The following is a 20,941-nucleotide window of genomic DNA, read 5'->3' as shown; positions in this document are numbered from 1 at the left end:
TCCTGTAGTGTGTTTAGCATTCAGCGTGTCAAGTCATTTTCGGACATACATCGTGCGACGAATTTGACAAGCGTATAAAGGCAGCTAGCTGCCCCACTCAAATGTGACACCGAATCGAACTCAGTGTGAAAGCAGCATTACACTCATGCCCCTCTTCTAAGTAGTTACATTCTTACCAACATCCAAAACAACAGCAGCAATACCCAACAAGAAAAGGTCTTATGAATGCATTCATGCAGTTGCATCTATTACCTTGTCTGCGTCAACTGCACTCACACTATCTTTGTTGATGGTTGCAAGGAGCAGGTGTTTCAGTAAACACTTTCAAAGCCCTGACTTGAATGAAAGCTTTTGTCATAAACATCTGAAAGACAGTAAGGTAGTTGCAGCAGTTTGAAAGCTCGGTCAGCATTTTGCAATGTTTTTAATGGCCTAACCCTAACCCTGGGATCCCTCTACCTCTCACATGCAAAGCGAGCGCTCTACCACTTGAGCTAATTCCCCTACGAATCAACTCCGTTTTTATGCCAAATGTTTAATGACACTTTTTGTATGGCTGTGACAGTTCTTCGTAGCTTCGGTGCATATCCAAACACTGTTTTTGCGGCTTTTTCTCTCCAAAATATCAACTTTTTCCAGTGGTTAAAAACCACACGATTCTATATTTGCCTCCACAGTTGCAAAGCTAATGCTAGAAGGGTTGGACACGCCATGTTTACAAAGATAATATAAACACACGGGCCATCTACAAGGATCTGCAGATTTGAAACTTGACTCATTACCAACTCTGCCAAATGAAAGGTAATCAACAAACAAGTCGTTCTGATCTTTACCTTTTCTGATGGTGAATTTGCATGCATCTTTTTACTCGCAGTCAACCACTCTGTCAGCATGTACATAGACTCATTTCTTATCATGATCAAGAGCGCTCAATGAATGTCACTCTGGCTTTTGGGGAACCCACGGAATTCTAATCATTGACATCAACACCTGAAAGCCACAGAGGCAATATCTGTCAAGAACAGAAATCCCTGATCAACAAGTATTCCTTAAAGGTAAATTCCATACCAACAACAGACCAGACTCTGCAACTCATCTCATAAGTACATGCTTCTTGCACCAACAGTTTGATGAAACGTAGATACAAAAGAAAATGTTGTGCAGAATGTGGACATCTATCCCCCTTGTTCTCACATGCAAAGCAAGCACTCTGCCATTTGAAGTAATTCCCTAGCAAAATGCTCTGATTGGTTGCTCAAATCCAAAAGTCCTTTTGGCCACAATGAGAGCACAGGTCCTTCTAACCTTGTTGTATATCCACATACTGGCACATTTTTAGTTTTTAAAAAATCCCAACTTGCTTGAGTAGCTGGAAATAATAGGCTACCTCAAGATGCCACAGGCCGCACGAGGCCAATGATGGCATACGAGTTTATGAGACCAGTGGTGTCACGAAAGAATTGAATTCCAGATGAGGTGTCCGAGAGGTTAAGGAAATGGACTGCTAATCCATTGTGCTTTGCACGCATGGGTTCAAATCCCATCCTCATCGTGTATTTTTTCTTTTGGAGTGTCAACAGACGTTGTTCAGTAGCACCATGACAAGTTTTAAGCTGTGTTCACACCAAATGCAATTTGTGTGTAAGGATTGTCCACATTCACTCCTACATCAATGTTCTGATTAAATTCAAGGGTCCTTTGGTGTGTTTAGAATTCAGCATGTCAAGTCATTTTCGGACATACATCATGCGACGAATTTGACAAGCGTCGAAAGGCAGCTAGCTGCCCCACTCAAATGCAACACCGAATCGAACTCAGTGTGAAAGCAGCATTACACTCATGCCCCTCTTCTAAGTAGTTACATTCTTACCAACATCCAAAACAACAGCAGCAATTACCAACAAGAAAAGGTCTTATGAATGCATTCATGCAGTTGCATCTATTACCTTGTCTGCGTCAACTGCACTCACACTATCTTTGTTGATGGTTGCAAGGAGCAGGTGTTTCAGTAAACACTTTCAAAGCCCTGACTTGAATGAAAGCTTTTGTCATAAACATCTGAAAGACAGTAAGGTAGTTGCAGCAGTTTGAAAGCTTGGTCAGCATTTTGCAATGTTTTTACTGGGCATTGGTGTAAAGACATGTAGCATGATTCCCAATGAGGGTACATCTAAAGGACTGTATTTGATGATCAACAGACAGGAGCTCAGGATAATGGAGAATGAGGGCATCGATCCCTCTACCTCTCACATGCAAAGCGAGCGCTCTACCACTTGAGCTAATTCCCCTACGAATCAACTCCGTTTTTATGCCAAATGTTTAATGACACTTTTTGTATGGCTGTGACAGTTCTTCGTAGCTTCGGTGCATATCCAAACACTGTTTTTGCGGCTTTTTCTCTCCAAAATATCAACTTTTTCCCGTGGTTAAAAACCACACGATTCTATATTTGCCTCCACAGTTGCAAAGCTAATGCTAGAAGGGTTGGACACGCCATGTTTACAAAGATAATATAAACCCACGGGCCATCTACAAGGATCTGCAGATTTGAAACTTGACTCATTACCAACTCTGCCAAATGAAAGGTAATCAACAAACAAGTCGTTCTGATCTTTACCTTTTCTGATGGTGAATTTGCATGCATCTTTTTACTCGCAGTCAACCACTCTGTCAGCATGTACATAGACTCATTTTGTTATCATGATCAAGAGCGCTCAATGAATGCCACTCTGGCTTTTGGGGAACCCACGGAATTCTAATCATTGACATCAACACCTGAAAGCCACAGAGGCACTATCTGTCAAGAACACAAATCCCTGATCAACAAGTATTCCTTAAAGGTAAATTCCATACCAACAACAGACCAAACTCTGCAACTCATCTCATAAGTACATGCTTCTTGCACCAACAGTTTGATGAAACGTAGATACAAAAGAAAATGTTGTGCAGAATGTGGACATCTATCCCCCTTGTTCTCACATGCAAAGCAAGCACTCTGCCATTTGAAGTAATTCCCTAGCAAAATGCTCTGATTGGTTGCTCAAATCCAAAAGTCCTTTTGGCCACAATGAGAGCACAGGTCCTTCTAACCTTGTTGTATATCCACATACTGGCACATTTTTAGTTTTTAAAAAATCCCAACTTGCTTGAGTAGCTGGAAATAATGGGCTACCTCAAGATGCCACAGGCCGCACGAGGCCAATGATGGCATACGATTTTATGAGACCAGTGGTGTCACGAAAGAATTGAATTCCAGATGAGGTGTCCGAGAGGTTAAGGAGATGGACTGCTAATCCATTGTGCTTTGCACGCATGGGTTCAAATCCCATCCTCATTGTGTATTTTTTCTTTTGGAGTGTCAACAGACGTTGTTCAGTAGCACCATGACAAGTTTTAAGCTGTGTTCACACCAAATGCAATTTTTGTGTAAGGATTGTCCACATTCACTCCTACATCAATGTTCTGATTAAATTCAAGGGTCCTTTGGTGTGTTTAGAATTCAGCATGTCAAGTCATTTTCGGACATACATCATGCAACGAATTTGACAAGCGTCGAAAGGCAGCTAGCTGCCCCACTCAAATGCAACACCGAATCGAACTCAGTGTGAAAGCAGCATTACACTCATGCCCCTCTTCTAAGTAGTTACATTCTTACCAACATCCAAAACAACAGCAGCAATACCCAACAAGAAAAGGTCTTATGAATGCATTCATGCAGTTGCATCTATTACCTTGTCTGCGTCAACTGCACTCACACTATCTTTGTTGATGGTTGCAAGGAGCAGGTGTTTCAGTAAACACTTTCAAAGCCCTGACTTGAATGAAAGCTTTTGTCATAAACATCTGAAAGACAGTAAGGTAGTTGCAGCAGTTTGAAAGCTCGGTCAGCATTTTGCAATGTTTTTAATGGGCATTGGTGTAAAGACATGTAGTATGATTCCCAATGAGGGTACATCTAAAGGACTGTATTTGATGATCAACAGACAGGAGCTCAGGATAACGGAGAATGAGGGCATCGATCCCTCTACCTCTCACATGCAAAGCGAGCGCTCTACCACTTGAGCTAATTCCCCTACGAATCAACTCCGTTTTTATGCCAAATGTTTAATGACACTTTTTGTATGGCTGTGACAGTTCTTCGTAGCTTCGGTGCATATCCAAACACTGTTTTTGCGGCTTTTTCTCTCCAAAATATCAACTTTTTCCAGTGGTTAAAAACCACACGATTCTATATTTGCCTCCACAGTTGCAAAGCTAATGCTAGAAGGGTTGGACACGCCATGTTTACAAAGATAATATAAACCCACGGGCCATCTACAAGGATCTGCAGATTTGAAACTTGACTCATTACCAACTCTGCCAAATGAAAGGTAAACAACAAACAAGTCGTTCTGATCTTTACCTTTTCTGATGGTCAATTTGCATGCATCTTTTTACTCGCAGTCAACCACTCTGTCAGCATGTACATAGACTCATTTCTTATCATGATCAAGAGCGCTCAATGAATGTCACTCTGGCTTTTGGGGAACCCACGGAATTCTAATCATTGACATCAACACCTGAAAGCCACAGAGGCACTATCTGTCAAGAACAGAAATCCCTGATCAACAAGTATTCCTTAAAGGTAAATTCCATACCAACAACAGACCAAACTCTGCAACTCATCTCATAAGTACATGCTTCTTGCACCAACAGTTTGATGAAACGTAGATACAAAAGAAAATGTTGTGCAGAATGTGGACATCTATCCCCCTTGTTCTCACATGCAAAGCAAGCACTCTGCCATTTGAAGTAATTCCCTAGCAAAATGCTCTGATTGGTTGCTCAAATCCAAAAGTCCTTTTGGCCACAATGAGAGCACAGGTCCTTCTAACCTTGTTGTATATCCACATACTGGCACATTTTTAGTTTTTAAAAAATCCCAACTTGCTTGAGTAGCTGGAAATAATGGGCTACCTCAAGATGCCACAGGCCGCACGAGGCCAATGATGGCATACGATTTTATGAGACCAGTGGTGTCACGAAAGAATTGAATTCCAGATGAGGTGTCCGAGAGGTTAAGGAGATGGACTGCTAATCCATTGTGCTTTGCACGCATGGGTTCAAATCCCATCCTCATTGTGTATTTTTTCTTTTGGAGTGTCAACAGACGTTGTTCAGTAGCACCATGACAAGTTTTAAGCTGTGTTCACACCAAATGCAATTTTTGTGTAAGGATTGTCCACATTCACTCCTACATCAATGTTCTGATTAAATTCAAGGGTCCTTTGGTGTGTTTAGAATTCAGCATGTCAAGTCATTTTCGGACATACATCATGCAACGAATTTGACAAGCGTCGAAAGGCAGCTAGCTGCCCCACTCAAATGCAACACCGAATCGAACTCAGTGTGAAAGCAGCATTACACTCATGCCCCTCTTCTAAGTAGTTACATTCTTACCAACATCCAAAACAACAGCAGCAATACCCAACAAGAAAAGGTCTTATGAATGCATTCATGCAGTTGCATCTATTACCTTGTCTGCGTCAACTGCACTCACACTATCTTTGTTGATGGTTGCAAGGAGCAGGTGTTTCAGTAAACACTTTCAAAGCCCTGACTTGAATGAAAGCTTTTGTCATAAACATCTGAAAGACAGTAAGGTAGTTGCAGCAGTTTGAAAGCTCGGTCAGCATTTTGCAATGTTTTTAATGGGCATTGGTGTAAAGACATGTAGTATGATTCCCAATGAGGGTACATCTAAAGGACTGTATTTGATGATCAATAGACAGGAGCTCAGGATAACGGAGAATGAGGGCATCGATCCCTCTACCTCTCACATGCAAAGCGAGCGCTCTACCACTTGAGCTAATTCCCCTACGAATCAACTCCGTTTTTATGCCAAATGTTTAATGACACTTTTTGTATGGCTGTGACAGTTCTTCGTAGCTTCGGTGCATATCCAAACACTGTTTTTGCGGCTTTTTCTCTCCAAAATATCAACTTTTTCCAGTGGTTAAAAACCACACGATTCTATATTTGCCTCCACAGTTGCAAAGCTAATGCTAGAAGGGTTGGACACGCCATGTTTACAAAGATAATATAAACCCACGGGCCATCTACAAGGATCTGCAGATTTGAAACTTGACTCATTACCAACTCTGCCAAATGAAAGGTAATCAACAAACAAGTCGTTCTGATCTTTACCTTTTCTGATGGTCAATTTGCATGCATCTTTTTACTCGCAGTCAACCACTCTGTCAGCATGTACATAGACTCATTTCTTATCATGATCAAGAGCGCTCAATGAATGTCACTCTGGCTTTTGGGGAACCCACGGAATTCTAATCATTGACATCAACACCTGAAAGCCACAGAGGCACTATCTGTCAAGAACAGAAATCCCTGATCAACAAGTATTCCTTAAAGGTAAATTCCATACCAACAACAGACCAAACTCTGCAACTCATCTCATAAGTACATGCTTCTTGCACCAACAGTTTGATGAAACGTAGATACAAAAGAAAATGTTGTGCAGAATGTGGACATCTATCCCCCTTGTTCTCACATGCAAAGCAAGCACTCTGCCATTTGAAGTAATTCCCTAGCAAAATGCTCTGATTGGTTGCTCAAATCCAAAAGTCCTTTTGGCCACAATGAGAGCACAGGTCCTTCTAACCTTGTTGTATATCCACATACTGGCACATTATTAGTTTTTAAAAAATCCCAACTTGCTTGAGTAGCTGGAAATAATGGGCTACCTCAAGATGCCACAGGCCGCACGAGGCCAATGATGGCATACGAGTTTATGAGACCAGTGGTGTCACGAAAGAATTGAATTCCAGATGAGGTGTCCGAGAGGTTAAGGAGATGGACTGCTAATCCATTGTGCTTTGCACGCATGGGTTCAAATCCCATCCTCATCGTGTATTTTGTCTTTTGGAGTGTCAACAGATGTTCAGTAGCACCATGACAAGTTTTAAGCTGTGTTCACACCAAATGCAATTTGTGTGTAAGGATTGTCCACATTCACTCCTACACCAATGTTCTGATTATATTCAAGGGTCCTGTGGTGTGTTTAGCATTCAGCGTGTCAAGTCATTTTCGGACATACATCGTGCGACGAATTTGACAAGCGTATAAAGGCAGCTAGCTGCCACACTCAAATGTGACACAGAATCGAACTCAGTGTGAAAGCAGCATTACACTCATGCCCCTCTTCTAAGTAGTTACATTCTTACCAACATCCAAAACAACAGCAGCAATACCCAACAAGAAAAGGTCTTATGAATGCATTCATGCAGTTGCATCTATTACCTTGTCTGCGTCAACTGCACTCACACTATCTTTGTTGATGGTTGCAAGGAGCAGGTGTTTCAGTAAACACTTTCAAAGCCCTGACTTGAATGAAAGCTTTTGTCATAAACATCTGAAAGACAGTAAGGTAGTTGCAGCAGTTTGAAAGCTCGGTCAGCATTTTGCAATGTTTTTAATGGGCATTGGTGTAAAGACATGTAGTATGATTCCCAATGAGGGTACATCTAAAGGACTGTATTTGATGATCAATAGACAGGAGCTCAGGATAATGAGGGCATCGATCCCTCTACCTCTCACATGCAAAGCGAGCGCTCTACCACTTGAGCTAATTCCCCTACGAATCAACTGTGTTTTTATGCCAAATGTTTAATGACACTTTTTGTATGGCTGTGACAGTTCTTCGTAGCTTCGGTGCATATCCAAACACTGTTTTTGCGGCTTTTTCTCTCCAAAATATCAACTTTTTCCAGTGGTTAAAAACCACACGATTCTATATTTGCCTCCACAGTTGCAAAGCTAATGCTAGAAGGGTTGGACACGCCATGTTTACAAAGATAATATAAACACACGGGCCATCTACAAGGATCTGCAGATTTGAAACTTGACTCATTACCAACTCTGCCAAATGAAAGGTAATCAACAAACAAGTCGTTCTGATCTTTACCTTTTCTGATGGTGAATTTGCATGCATCTTTTTACTCGCAGTCAACCACTCTGTCAGCATGTACATAGACTCATTTCTTATCATGATCAAGAGCGCTCAATGAATGTCACTCTGGCTTTTGGGGAACCCACGGAATTCTAATCATTGACATCAACACCTGAAAGCCACAGAGGCACTATCTGTCAAGAACAGAAATCCCTGATCAACAAGTATTCCTTAAAGGTAAATTCCAAACCAACAACAGACCAAACTCTGCAACTCATCTCATAAGTACATGCTTCTTGCACCAACAGTTTGATGAAACGTAGATACAAAAGAAAATGTTGTGCAGAATGTGGACATCTATCCCCCTTGTTCTCACATGCAAAGCAAGCACTCTGCCATTTGAAGTAATTCCCTAGCAAAATGCTCTGATTGGTTGCTCAAATCCAAAAGTCCTTTTGGCCACAATGAGAGCACAGGTCCTTCTAACCTTGTTGTATATCCACATACTGGCACATTATTAGTTTTTAAAAAATCCCAACTTGCTTGAGTAGCTGGAAATAATGGGCTACCTCAAGATGCCACAGGCCGCACGAGGCCAATGATGGCATACGAGTTTATGAGACCAGTGGTGTCACGAAAGAATTGAATTCCAGATGAGGTGTCCGAGAGGTTAAGGAGATGGACTGCTAATCCATTGTGCTTCGCACGCATGGGTTCAAATCCCATCCTCATTGTGTATTTTGTCTTTTGGAGTGTCAACAGACGTTCAGTAGCACCATGACAAGTTTTAAGCTGTGTTCACACCAAATGCAATTTGTGTGTAAGGATTGTCCACATTCACTCCTACACCAATGTTCTGATTATATTCAAGGGTCCTGTGGTGTGTTTAGCATTCAGCGTGTCAAGTCATTTTCGGACATACATCGTGCGACGAATTTGACAAGCGTATAAAGGCAGCTAGCTGCCACACTCAAATGTGACACAGAATCGAACTCAGTGTGAAAGCAGCATTACACTCATGCCCCTCTTCTAAGTAGTTACATTCTTACCAACATCCAAAACAACAGCAGCAATACCCAACAAGAAAAGGTCTTATGAATGCATTCATGCAGTTGCATCTATTACCTTGTCTGCGTCAACTGCACTCACACTATCTTTGTTGATGGTTGCAAGGAGCAGGTGTTTCAGTAAACACTTTCAAAGCCCTGACTTGAATGAAAGCTTTTGTCATAAACATCTGAAAGACAGTAAGGTAGTTGCAGCAGTTTGAAAGCTCGGTCAGCATTTTGCAATGTTTTTAATGGGCATTGGTGTAAAGACATGTAGTATGATTCCCAATGAGGGTACATCTAAAGGACTGTATTTGATGATCAACAGACAGGAGCTCAGGATAACGGAGAATGAGGGCATCGATCCCTCTACCTCTCACATGCAAAGCGAGCGCTCTACCACTTGAGCTAATTCCCCTACGAATCAACTCCGTTTTTATGCCAAATGTTTAATGACACTTTTTGTATGGCTGTGACAGTTCTTCGTAGCTTCGGTGCATATCCAAACACTGTTTTTGCGGCTTTTTCTCTCCAAAATATCAACTTTTTCCAGTGGTTAAAAACCACACGATTCTATATTTGCCTCCACAGTTGCAAAGCTAATGCTAGAAGGGTTGGACACGCCATGTTTACAAAGATAATATAAACCCACGGGCCATCTACAAGGATCTGCAGATTTGAAACTTGACTCATTACCAACTCTGCCAAATGAAAGGTAAACAACAAACAAGTCGTTCTGATCTTTACCTTTTCTGATGGTCAATTTGCATGCATCTTTTTACTCGCAGTCAACCACTCTGTCAGCATGTACATAGACTCATTTCTTATCATGATCAAGAGCGCTCAATGAATGTCACTCTGGCTTTTGGGGAACCCACGGAATTCTAATCATTGACATCAACACCTGAAAGCCACAGAGGCACTATCTGTCAAGAACAGAAATCCCTGATCAACAAGTATTCCTTAAAGGTAAATTCCATACCAACAACAGACCAAACTCTGCAACTCATCTCATAAGTACATGCTTCTTGCACCAACAGTTTGATGAAACGTAGATACAAAAGAAAATGTTGTGCAGAATGTGGACATCTATCCCCCTTGTTCTCACATGCAAAGCAAGCACTCTGCCATTTGAAGTAATTCCCTAGCAAAATGCTCTGATTGGTTGCTCAAATCCAAAAGTCCTTTTGGCCACAATGAGAGCACAGGTCCTTCTAACCTTGTTGTATATCCACATACTGGCACATTTTTAGTTTTTAAAAAATCCCAACTTGCTTGAGTAGCTGGAAATAATGGGCTACCTCAAGATGCCACAGGCCGCACGAGGCCAATGATGGCATACGATTTTATGAGACCAGTGGTGTCACGAAAGAATTGAATTCCAGATGAGGTGTCCGAGAGGTTAAGGAGATGGACTGCTAATCCATTGTGCTTTGCACGCATGGGTTCAAATCCCATCCTCATTGTGTATTTTTTCTTTTGGAGTGTCAACAGACGTTGTTCAGTAGCACCATGACAAGTTTTAAGCTGTGTTCACACCAAATGCAATTTTTGTGTAAGGATTGTCCACATTCACTCCTACATCAATGTTCTGATTAAATTCAAGGGTCCTTTGGTGTGTTTAGAATTCAGCATGTCAAGTCATTTTCGGACATACATCATGCAACGAATTTGACAAGCGTCGAAAGGCAGCTAGCTGCCCCACTCAAATGCAACACCGAATCGAACTCAGTGTGAAAGCAGCATTACACTCATGCCCCTCTTCTAAGTAGTTACATTCTTACCAACATCCAAAACAACAGCAGCAATACCCAACAAGAAAAGGTCTTATGAATGCATTCATGCAGTTGCATCTATTACCTTGTCTGCGTCAACTGCACTCACACTATCTTTGTTGATGGTTGCAAGGAGCAGGTGTTTCAGTAAACACTTTCAAAGCCCTGACTTGAATGAAAGCTTTTGTCATAAACATCTGAAAGACAGTAAGGTAGTTGCAGCAGTTTGAAAGCTCGGTCAGCATTTTGCAATGTTTTTAATGGGCATTGGTGTAAAGACATGTAGTATGATTCCCAATGAGGGTACATCTAAAGGACTGTATTTGATGATCAATAGACAGGAGCTCAGGATAACGGAGAATGAGGGCATCGATCCCTCTACCTCTCACATGCAAAGCGAGCGCTCTACCACTTGAGCTAATTCCCCTACGAATCAACTCCGTTTTTATGCCAAATGTTTAATGACACTTTTTGTATGGCTGTGACAGTTCTTCGTAGCTTCGGTGCATATCCAAACACTGTTTTTGCGGCTTTTTCTCTCCAAAATATCAACTTTTTCCAGTGGTTAAAAACCACACGATTCTATATTTGCCTCCACAGTTGCAAAGCTAATGCTAGAAGGGTTGGACACGCCATGTTTACAAAGATAATATAAACCCACGGGCCATCTACAAGGATCTGCAGATTTGAAACTTGACTCATTACCAACTCTGCCAAATGAAAGGTAATCAACAAACAAGTCGTTCTGATCTTTACCTTTTCTGATGGTCAATTTGCATGCATCTTTTTACTCGCAGTCAACCACTCTGTCAGCATGTACATAGACTCATTTCTTATCATGATCAAGAGCGCTCAATGAATGTCACTCTGGCTTTTGGGGAACCCACGGAATTCTAATCATTGACATCAACACCTGAAAGCCACAGAGGCACTATCTGTCAAGAACAGAAATCCCTGATCAACAAGTATTCCTTAAAGGTAAATTCCATACCAACAACAGACCAAACTCTGCAACTCATCTCATAAGTACATGCTTCTTGCACCAACAGTTTGATGAAACGTAGATACAAAAGAAAATGTTGTGCAGAATGTGGACATCTATCCCCCTTGTTCTCACATGCAAAGCAAGCACTCTGCCATTTGAAGTAATTCCCTAGCAAAATGCTCTGATTGGTTGCTCAAATCCAAAAGTCCTTTTGGCCACAATGAGAGCACAGGTCCTTCTAACCTTGTTGTATATCCACATACTGGCACATTATTAGTTTTTAAAAAATCCCAACTTGCTTGAGTAGCTGGAAATAATGGGCTACCTCAAGATGCCACAGGCCGCACGAGGCCAATGATGGCATACGAGTTTATGAGACCAGTGGTGTCACGAAAGAATTGAATTCCAGATGAGGTGTCCGAGAGGTTAAGGAGATGGACTGCTAATCCATTGTGCTTTGCACGCATGGGTTCAAATCCCATCCTCATCGTGTATTTTGTCTTTTGGAGTGTCAACAGATGTTCAGTAGCACCATGACAAGTTTTAAGCTGTGTTCACACCAAATGCAATTTGTGTGTAAGGATTGTCCACATTCACTCCTACACCAATGTTCTGATTATATTCAAGGGTCCTGTGGTGTGTTTAGCATTCAGCGTGTCAAGTCATTTTCGGACATACATCGTGCGACGAATTTGACAAGCGTATAAAGGCAGCTAGCTGCCACACTCAAATGTGACACAGAATCGAACTCAGTGTGAAAGCAGCATTACACTCATGCCCCTCTTCTAAGTAGTTACATTCTTACCAACATCCAAAACAACAGCAGCAATACCCAACAAGAAAAGGTCTTATGAATGCATTCATGCAGTTGCATCTATTACCTTGTCTGCGTCAACTGCACTCACACTATCTTTGTTGATGGTTGCAAGGAGCAGGTGTTTCAGTAAACACTTTCAAAGCCCTGACTTGAATGAAAGCTTTTGTCATAAACATCTGAAAGACAGTAAGGTAGTTGCAGCAGTTTGAAAGCTCGGTCAGCATTTTGCAATGTTTTTAATGGGCATTGGTGTAAAGACATGTAGTATGATTCCCAATGAGGGTACATCTAAAGGACTGTATTTGATGATCAATAGACAGGAGCTCAGGATAATGAGGGCATCGATCCCTCTACCTCTCACATGCAAAGCGAGCGCTCTACCACTTGAGCTAATTCCCCTACGAATCAACTGTGTTTTTATGCCAAATGTTTAATGACACTTTTTGTATGGCTGTGACAGTTCTTCGTAGCTTCGGTGCATATCCAAACACTGTTTTTGCGGCTTTTTCTCTCCAAAATATCAACTTTTTCCAGTGGTTAAAAACCACACGATTCTATATTTGCCTCCACAGTTGCAAAGCTAATGCTAGAAGGGTTGGACACGCCATGTTTACAAAGATAATATAAACACACGGGCCATCTACAAGGATCTGCAGATTTGAAACTTGACTCATTACCAACTCTGCCAAATGAAAGGTAATCAACAAACAAGTCGTTCTGATCTTTACCTTTTCTGATGGTGAATTTGCATGCATCTTTTTACTCGCAGTCAACCACTCTGTCAGCATGTACATAGACTCATTTCTTATCATGATCAAGAGCGCTCAATGAATGTCACTCTGGCTTTTGGGGAACCCACGGAATTCTAATCATTGACATCAACACCTGAAAGCCACAGAGGCACTATCTGTCAAGAACAGAAATCCCTGATCAACAAGTATTCCTTAAAGGTAAATTCCAAACCAACAACAGACCAAACTCTGCAACTCATCTCATAAGTACATGCTTCTTGCACCAACAGTTTGATGAAACGTAGATACAAAAGAAAATGTTGTGCAGAATGTGGACATCTATCCCCCTTGTTCTCACATGCAAAGCAAGCACTCTGCCATTTGAAGTAATTCCCTAGCAAAATGCTCTGATTGGTTGCTCAAATCCAAAAGTCCTTTTGGCCACAATGAGAGCACAGGTCCTTCTAACCTTGTTGTATATCCACATACTGGCACATTATTAGTTTTTAAAAAATTCCAACTTGCTTGAGTAGCTGGAAATAATGGGCTACCTCAAGATGCCACAGGCCGCACGAGGCCAATGATGGCATACGAGTTTATGAGACCAGTGGTGTCACGAAAGAATTGAATTCCAGATGAGGTGTCCGAGAGGTTAAGGAGATGGACTGCTAATCCATTGTGCTTTGCACGCATGGGTTCAAATCCCATCCTCATTGTGTATTTTGTCTTTTGGAGTGTCAACAGACGTTCAGTAGCACCATGACAAGTTTTAAGCTGTGTTCACACCAAATGCAATTTGTGTGTAAGGATTGTCCACATTCACTCCTACACCAATGTTCTGATTATATTCAAGGGTCCTGTGGTGTGTTTAGCATTCAGCGTGTCAAGTCATTTTCGGACATACATCGTGCGACGAATTTGACAAGCGTATAAAGGCAGCTAGCTGCCACACTCAAATGTGACACAGAATCGAACTCAGTGTGAAAGCAGCATTACACTCATGCCCCTCTTCTAAGTAGTTACATTCTTACCAACATCCAAAACAACAGCAGCAATACCCAACAAGAAAAGGTCTTATGAATGCATTCATGCAGTTGCATCTATTACCTTGTCTGCGTCAACTGCACTCACACTATCTTTGTTGATGGTTGCAAGGAGCAGGTGTTTCAGTAAACACTTTCAAAGCCCTGACTTGAATGAAAGCTTTTGTCATAAACATCTGAAAGACAGTAAGGTAGTTGCAGCAGTTTGAAAGCTCGGTCAGCATTTTGCAATGTTTTTAATGGGCATTGGTGTAAAGACATGTAGTATGATTCCCAATGAGGGTACATCTAAAGGACTGTATTTGATGATCAATAGACAGGAGCTCAGGATAATGGAGAATGAGGGCATCGATCCCTCTACCTCTCACATGCAAAGCGAGCACTCTACCACTTGAGCTAATTCCCCTACGAATCAACTCCGTTTTTATGCCAAATGTTTAATGACACTTTTTGTATGGCTGTGACAGTTCTTCGTAGCTTCGGTGCATATCCAAACACTGTTTTTGCGGCTTTTTCTCTCCAAAATATCAACTTTTTCCAGTGGTTAAAAACCACACGATTCTATATTTGCCTCCACAGTTGCAAAGCTAATGCTAGAAGGGTTGGACACGCCATGTTTACAAAGATAATATAAACACACGGGCCATCTACAAGGATCTGCAGATTTGAAACTTGACTCATTACCAACTCTGCCAAATGAAAGGTAATCAACAAACAAGTCGTTCTGATCTTTACCTTTTCTGATGGTGAATTTGCATGCATCTTTTTACTCGCAGTCAACCACTCTGTCAGCATGTACATAGACTCATTTCTTATCATGATCAAGAGCGCTCAATGAATGTCACTCTGGCTTTTGGGGAACCCACGGAATTCTAATCATTGACATCAACACCTGAAAGCCACAGAGGCACTATCTGTCAAGAACACAAATCCCTGATCAACAAGTATTCCTTAAAGGTAAATTCCATACCAACAACAGACCAAACTCTGCAACTCATCTCATAAGTACATGCTTCATGCACCAACAGTTTGATGAAACGTAGATACAAAAGAAAATGTTGTGCAGAATGTGGACATCTATCCCCCTTGTTCTCACATGCAAAGCAAGCACTCTGCCATTTGAAGTAATTCCCTAGCAAAATGCTCTGATTGGTTGCTCAAATCCAAAAGTCCTTTTGGCCACAATGAGAGCACAGGTCCTTCTAACCTTGTTGTATATCCACATACTGGCACATTATTAGTTTTTAAAAAATCCCAACTTGCTTGAGTAGCTGGAAATAATGGGCTACCTCAAGATGCCACAGGCCGCACGAGGCCAATGATGGCATAGGAGTTTATGAGACCAGTGGTGTCACGAAAGAATTAATTTCCAGATGAGGTGTCCGAGAGGGTAAGGAGATGGACTGCTAATCCATTGTGCTTTGCACGCATGGGTTCAATTCCCATCCTCATTGTGTGTTTTGTCTTTTGGAGTGTCAACAGACGTTGTTCGGTAGCACCATGACAAGTTTTAAGCTGTGTTCACACCAAATGCAATTTGTGTGTAAGGATTGTCCACATTCACTCCTACATCAATGTTCTGATTAAATTCAAGGGTCCTTTGGTGTGTTTAGAATTCAGCATGTCAAGTCATTTTCGGACATACATCATGCAACGAATTTGACAAGCGTCGAAAGGCAGCTAGCTGCCCCACTCAAATGCAACACCGAATCGAACTCAGTGTGAAAGCAGCATTACACTCATGCCCCTCTTCTAAGTAGTTACATTCTTACCAACATCCAAAACAACAGCAGCAATACCCAACAAGAAAAGGTCTTATGAATGCATTCATGCAGTTGCATCTATTACCTTGTCTGCGTCAACTGCACTCACACTATCTTTGTTGATGGTTGCAAGGAGCAGGTGTTTCAGTAAACACTTTCAAAGCCCTGACTTGAATGAAAGCTTTTGTCATAAACATCTGAAAGACAGTAAGGTAGTTGCAGCAGTTTGAAAGCTCGGTCAGCATTTTGCAATGTTTTTAATGGGCATTGGTGTAAAGACATGTAGTATGATTCCCAATGAGGGTACATCTAAAGGACTGTATTTGATGATCAACAGACAGGAGCTCAGGATAATGGAGAATGAGGGCATCGATCCCTCTACCTCTCACATGCAAAGCGAGCGCTCTACCACTTGAGCTAATTCCCCTACGAATCAACTCCGTTTTTATGCCAAATGTTTAATGACACTTTTTGTATGGCTGTGACAGTTCTTCGTAGCTTCGGTGCATATCCAAACACTGTTTTTGCGGCTTTTTCTCTCCAAAATATCAACTTTTTCCAGTGGTTAAAAACCACACGATTCTATATTTGCCTCCACAGTTGCAAAGCTAATGCTAGAAAGGTTGGACACGCCATGTTTACAAAGATAATATAAACACACGGGCCATCTACAAGGATCTGCAGATTTGAAACTTGACTCATTACCAACTCTGCCAAATGAAAGGTAATCAACAAACAAGTCGTTCTGATCTTTACCTTTTCTGATGGTGAATTTGCATGCATCTTTTTACTCGCAGTCAACCACTCTGTCAGCATGTACATAGACTCATTTCTTATCATGATCAAGAGCGCTCAATGAATGTCACTCTGGCTTTTGGGGAACCCACGGAATTCTAATCATTGACATCAACACCTGAAAGCCACAGAGGCACTTTCTGTCAAGAACACAAATCCCTGATCAACAAGTATTCCTTAAAGGTAAATTCCATACCAACAACAGACCAAACTCTGCAACTCATCTCATAAGTACATGCTTCTTGCACCAACAGTTTGATGAAACGTAGATACAAAAGAAAATGTTTTGCAGAATGTGGACATCTATCCCCCTTGTTCTCACATGCAAAGCAAGCACTCTGCCATTTGAAGTAATTCCCTAGCAAAATGCTCTGATTGGTTGCTCAAATCCAAAAGTCCTTTTGGCCACAATGAGAGCACAGGTCCTTCTAACCTTGTTGTATATCCACATACTGGCACATTTTTAGTTTTTAAAAAATCCCAACTTGCTTGAGTAGCTGGAAATAATGGGCTACCTCAAGATGCCACAGGCCGCACAAGGCCAATGATGGCATACGAGTTTATGGGACCAGTGGTGTCACGAAAGAATTCAATTCCAGATGAGGTGTCCGAGAAGTTAAGGAGATGGACTGCTAATCCATTGTGCTTTGCACGCATGGGTTCAAATCCCATCCTCATCGTGTATTTTGTCTTTTGGAGTGTCAACAGACGTTCAGTAGCACCATGACAAGTTTTAAGCTGTGTTCACACCAAATGCAATTTGTGTGTAAAGATTGTCCACATTCACTCCTACATCAATGTTCTGATTATATTCAAGGGTCCTGTAGTGTGTTTAGCATTCAGCGTGTCAAGTCATTTTCGGACATACATCGTGCGACGAATTTGACAAGCGTATAAAGGCAGCTAGCTGCCCCACTCAAATGTGACACCGAATCGAACTCAGTGTGAAAGCAGCATTACACTCATGCCCCTCTTCTAAGTAGTTACATTCTTACCAACATCCAAAACAACAGCAGCAATACCCAACAAGAAAAGGTCTTATGAATGCATTCATGCAGTTGCATCTATTACCTTGTCTGCGTCAACTGCACTCACACTATCTTTGTTGATGGTTGCAAGGAGCAGGTGTTTCAGTAAACACTTTCAAAGCCCTGACTTGAATGAAAGCTTTTGTCATAAACATCTGAAAGACAGTAAGGTAGTTGCAGCAGTTTGAAAGCTCGGTCAGCATTTTGCAATGTTTTTAATGGCCTAACCCTAACCCTGGGATCCCTCTACCTCTCACATGCAAAGCGAGCGCTCTACCACTTGAGCTAATTCCCCTACGAATCAACTCCGTTTTTATGCCAAATGTTTAATGACACTTTTTGTATGGCTGTGACAGTTCTTCGTAGCTTCGGTGCATATCCAAACACTGTTTTTGCGGCTTTTTCTCTCCAAAATATCAACTTTTTCCAGTGGTTAAAAACCACACGATTCTATATTTGCCTCCACAGTTGCAAAGCTAATGCTAGAAGGGTTGGACACGCCATGTTTACAAAGATAATATAAACCCACGGGCCATCTACAAGGATCTGCAGATTTGAAACTTGACTCATTACCAACTCTGCCAAATGAAAGGTAATCAACAAACAAGTCGTTCTGATCTTTACCTTTTCTGATGGTCAATTTGCATGCATCTTTTTACTCGCAGTCAACCACTCTGTCAGCATGTACATAGACTCATTTCTTATCATGATCAAGAGCGCTCAATGAATGTCACTCTGGCTTTTGGGGAACCCACGGAATTCTAATCATTGACATCAACACCTGAAAGCCACAGAGGCACTATCTGTCAAGAACAGAAATCCCTGATCAACAAGTATTCCTTAAAGGTAAATTCCATACCAACAACAGACCAAACTCTGCAACTCATCTCATAAGTACATGCTTCTTGCACCAACAGTTTGATGAAACGTAGATACAAAAGAAAATGTTGTGCAGAATGTGGACATCTATCCCCCTTGTTCTCACATGCAAAGCAAGCACTCTGCCATTTGAAGTAATTCCCTAGCAAAATGCTCTGATTGGTTGCTCAAATCCAAAAGTCCTTTTGGCCACAATGAGAGCACAGGTCCTTCTAACCTTGTTGTATATCCACATACTGGCACATTATTAGTTTTTAAAAAATCCCAACTTGCTTGAGTAGCTGGAAATAATGGGCTACCTCAAGATGCCACAGGCCGCACGAGGCCAATGATGGCATAGGAGTTTATGAGACCAGTGGTGTCACGAAAGAATTGAATTCCAGATGAGGTGTCTGAGAGGTTAAGGAGATGGACTGCTAATCCATTGTGCTTTGCACGCATGGGTTCAAATCCCATCCTCATTGTGTATTTTGTCTTTTGGAGTGTCAACAGACGTTCAGTAGCACCATGACAAGTTTTAAGCTGTGTTCACACCAAATGCAATTTGTGTGTAAGGATTGTCCACATTCACTCCTACACCAATGTTCTGATTATATTCAAGGGTCCTTTGGTGTGTTTAGCATTCAGCGTGTCAAGTCATTTTCGGACATACATCGTGCGACGAATTTGACAAGCGTATAAAGGCAGCTAGCTGCCCCACTCAAATGTGACACAGAATCGAACTCAGTGTGAAAGCAGCATTACACTCATGCCCCTCTTCTAAGTAGTTACATTCTTACCAACATCCAAAACAACAGAAGCAATACCCAACAAGAAAAGGTCTTATGAATGCATTCATGCAGTTGCATCTATTACCTTGTCTGCGTCAACTGCACTCACACTATCTTTGTTGATGGTTGCAAGGAGCAGGTGTTTCAGTAAACACTTTCAAAGCCCTGACTTGAATGAAAGCTTTTGTCATAAACATCTGAAAGACAGTAAGGTAGTTGCAGCAGTTTGAAAGCTCGGTCAGCATTTTGCAATGTTTTTAATGGGCATTGGTGTAAAGACATGTAGTATGATTCCCAATGAGGTTACATCTAAAGGACTGTATTTGATGATCAACAGACATGAGCTCAGGATAATGGAGAATGAGGGCATCGATCCCTCTACCTCTCACATGCAAAGCGAGCGCTCTACCACTTGAGCTAATTCCCCTACGAATCAACTCCGTTTTTATGCCAAATGTTTAATGACACTTTTTGTATGGCTGTGACAGTTCTTCGTAGCTTCGGTGCATATCCAAACACTGTTTTTGCGGCTTTTTCTCTCCAAAATATCAACTTTTTCCAGTGGTTAAAAACCACACGATTCTATATTTGCCTCCACAGTTGCAAAGCTAATGCTAGAAGGGTTGGACACGCCATGTTTACAAAGATAATATAAACCCACGGGCCATCTACAAGGATCTGCAGATTTGAAACTTGACTCATTACCAACTCTGCCAAATGAAAGGTAATCAACAAACAAGTCGTTCTGATCTTTACCTTTTCTGATGGTCAATTTGCATGCATCTTTTTACTCGCAGTCAACCACTCTCTCAGCATGTACATAGACTCATTTCTTATCATGATCAAGAGCGCTCAATGAATGTCACTCTGGCTTTTGGGGAACCCACGGAATTCTAATCATTGACATCAACACCTGAAAGCCACAGAGGCACTGTCTGTCAAGAACAGAAATCCCTGATCAACAAGTATTCCTTAAAGGTAAATTCCATACCAACAACAAACCAAACTCTGCAACTCATCTCATAAGTACATGCTTCTTGCACCAACAGTTTGATGCAACGTAGATACAAAAGAAAATGTTGTGCAGAATGTGGACATCTATCTCCCTTGTTCTCACATGCAAAGCAAGCACTCTGCCATTTGAAGTAATTCCCTAGCAAAATGCTCTGATTGGTTGCTCAAATCCAAAAGTCCTTTTGGCCACAATGAGAGCACAGGTCCTTCTAACCTTGTTGTATATCCACATACTGGCACATTTTTAGTTTTTAAAAAATCCCAACTTGCTTGAGTAGCTGGAAATAATGGGCTACCTCAAGATGCCACAGGCCGCACGAGGCCAATGATGGCATAGGAGTTTATGA

General features: G+C 41.5%; 11 non-coding genes across 11 annotated transcripts; all 11 read left to right on the top strand.

Moving 5' to 3' along the window:
* The first annotated feature begins 1,470 nt into the window (after positions 1–1,470).
* trnas-gcu (transfer RNA serine (anticodon GCU)) lies at positions 1,471–1,552 on the top strand. The gene has a single exon. It is a non-coding gene; the product is annotated as a tRNA-Ser (tRNA).
* Positions 1,553–3,255: 1,703 nt separating this feature from the next.
* Positions 3,256–3,337, top strand: trnas-gcu (transfer RNA serine (anticodon GCU)). Its single transcript has one exon. It is a non-coding gene; the product is annotated as a tRNA-Ser (tRNA).
* Positions 3,338–5,039: 1,702 nt separating this feature from the next.
* trnas-gcu (transfer RNA serine (anticodon GCU)) lies at positions 5,040–5,121 on the top strand. The gene has a single exon. It is a non-coding gene; the product is annotated as a tRNA-Ser (tRNA).
* A 1,702-nt stretch (positions 5,122–6,823) lies between these two features.
* Positions 6,824–6,905, top strand: trnas-gcu (transfer RNA serine (anticodon GCU)). The gene has a single exon. It is a non-coding gene; the product is annotated as a tRNA-Ser (tRNA).
* Positions 6,906–8,597: 1,692 nt separating this feature from the next.
* trnas-gcu (transfer RNA serine (anticodon GCU)) lies at positions 8,598–8,679 on the top strand. The gene has a single exon. It is a non-coding gene; the product is annotated as a tRNA-Ser (tRNA).
* Positions 8,680–10,378: 1,699 nt separating this feature from the next.
* On the top strand, positions 10,379–10,460 carry trnas-gcu (transfer RNA serine (anticodon GCU)). The gene has a single exon. It is a non-coding gene; the product is annotated as a tRNA-Ser (tRNA).
* A 1,702-nt stretch (positions 10,461–12,162) lies between these two features.
* Positions 12,163–12,244, top strand: trnas-gcu (transfer RNA serine (anticodon GCU)). Its single transcript has one exon. It is a non-coding gene; the product is annotated as a tRNA-Ser (tRNA).
* A 1,692-nt stretch (positions 12,245–13,936) lies between these two features.
* Positions 13,937–14,018, top strand: trnas-gcu (transfer RNA serine (anticodon GCU)). The gene has a single exon. It is a non-coding gene; the product is annotated as a tRNA-Ser (tRNA).
* A 1,699-nt stretch (positions 14,019–15,717) lies between these two features.
* On the top strand, positions 15,718–15,799 carry trnas-gcu (transfer RNA serine (anticodon GCU)). The gene has a single exon. It is a non-coding gene; the product is annotated as a tRNA-Ser (tRNA).
* A 1,702-nt stretch (positions 15,800–17,501) lies between these two features.
* Positions 17,502–17,583, top strand: trnas-gcu (transfer RNA serine (anticodon GCU)). Its single transcript has one exon. It is a non-coding gene; the product is annotated as a tRNA-Ser (tRNA).
* A 1,609-nt stretch (positions 17,584–19,192) lies between these two features.
* Positions 19,193–19,274, top strand: trnas-gcu (transfer RNA serine (anticodon GCU)). Its single transcript has one exon. It is a non-coding gene; the product is annotated as a tRNA-Ser (tRNA).
* The last annotated feature ends 1,667 nt before the right edge of the window (positions 19,275–20,941 follow it).

The sequence above is a fragment of the Oryzias latipes genome, chromosome 1 (genome assembly GCF_053564925.1).
Source record: "Oryzias latipes strain Hd-rR chromosome 1, Olatipes_Hd-rR_3.1".
In the NCBI taxonomy this organism is placed as follows: domain Eukaryota; kingdom Metazoa; phylum Chordata; class Actinopteri; order Beloniformes; family Adrianichthyidae; genus Oryzias; species Oryzias latipes.
The sequence above is the reverse complement of the archived record's forward strand: the minus strand, read 5'-3'. Positions and strand labels throughout refer to the sequence as shown.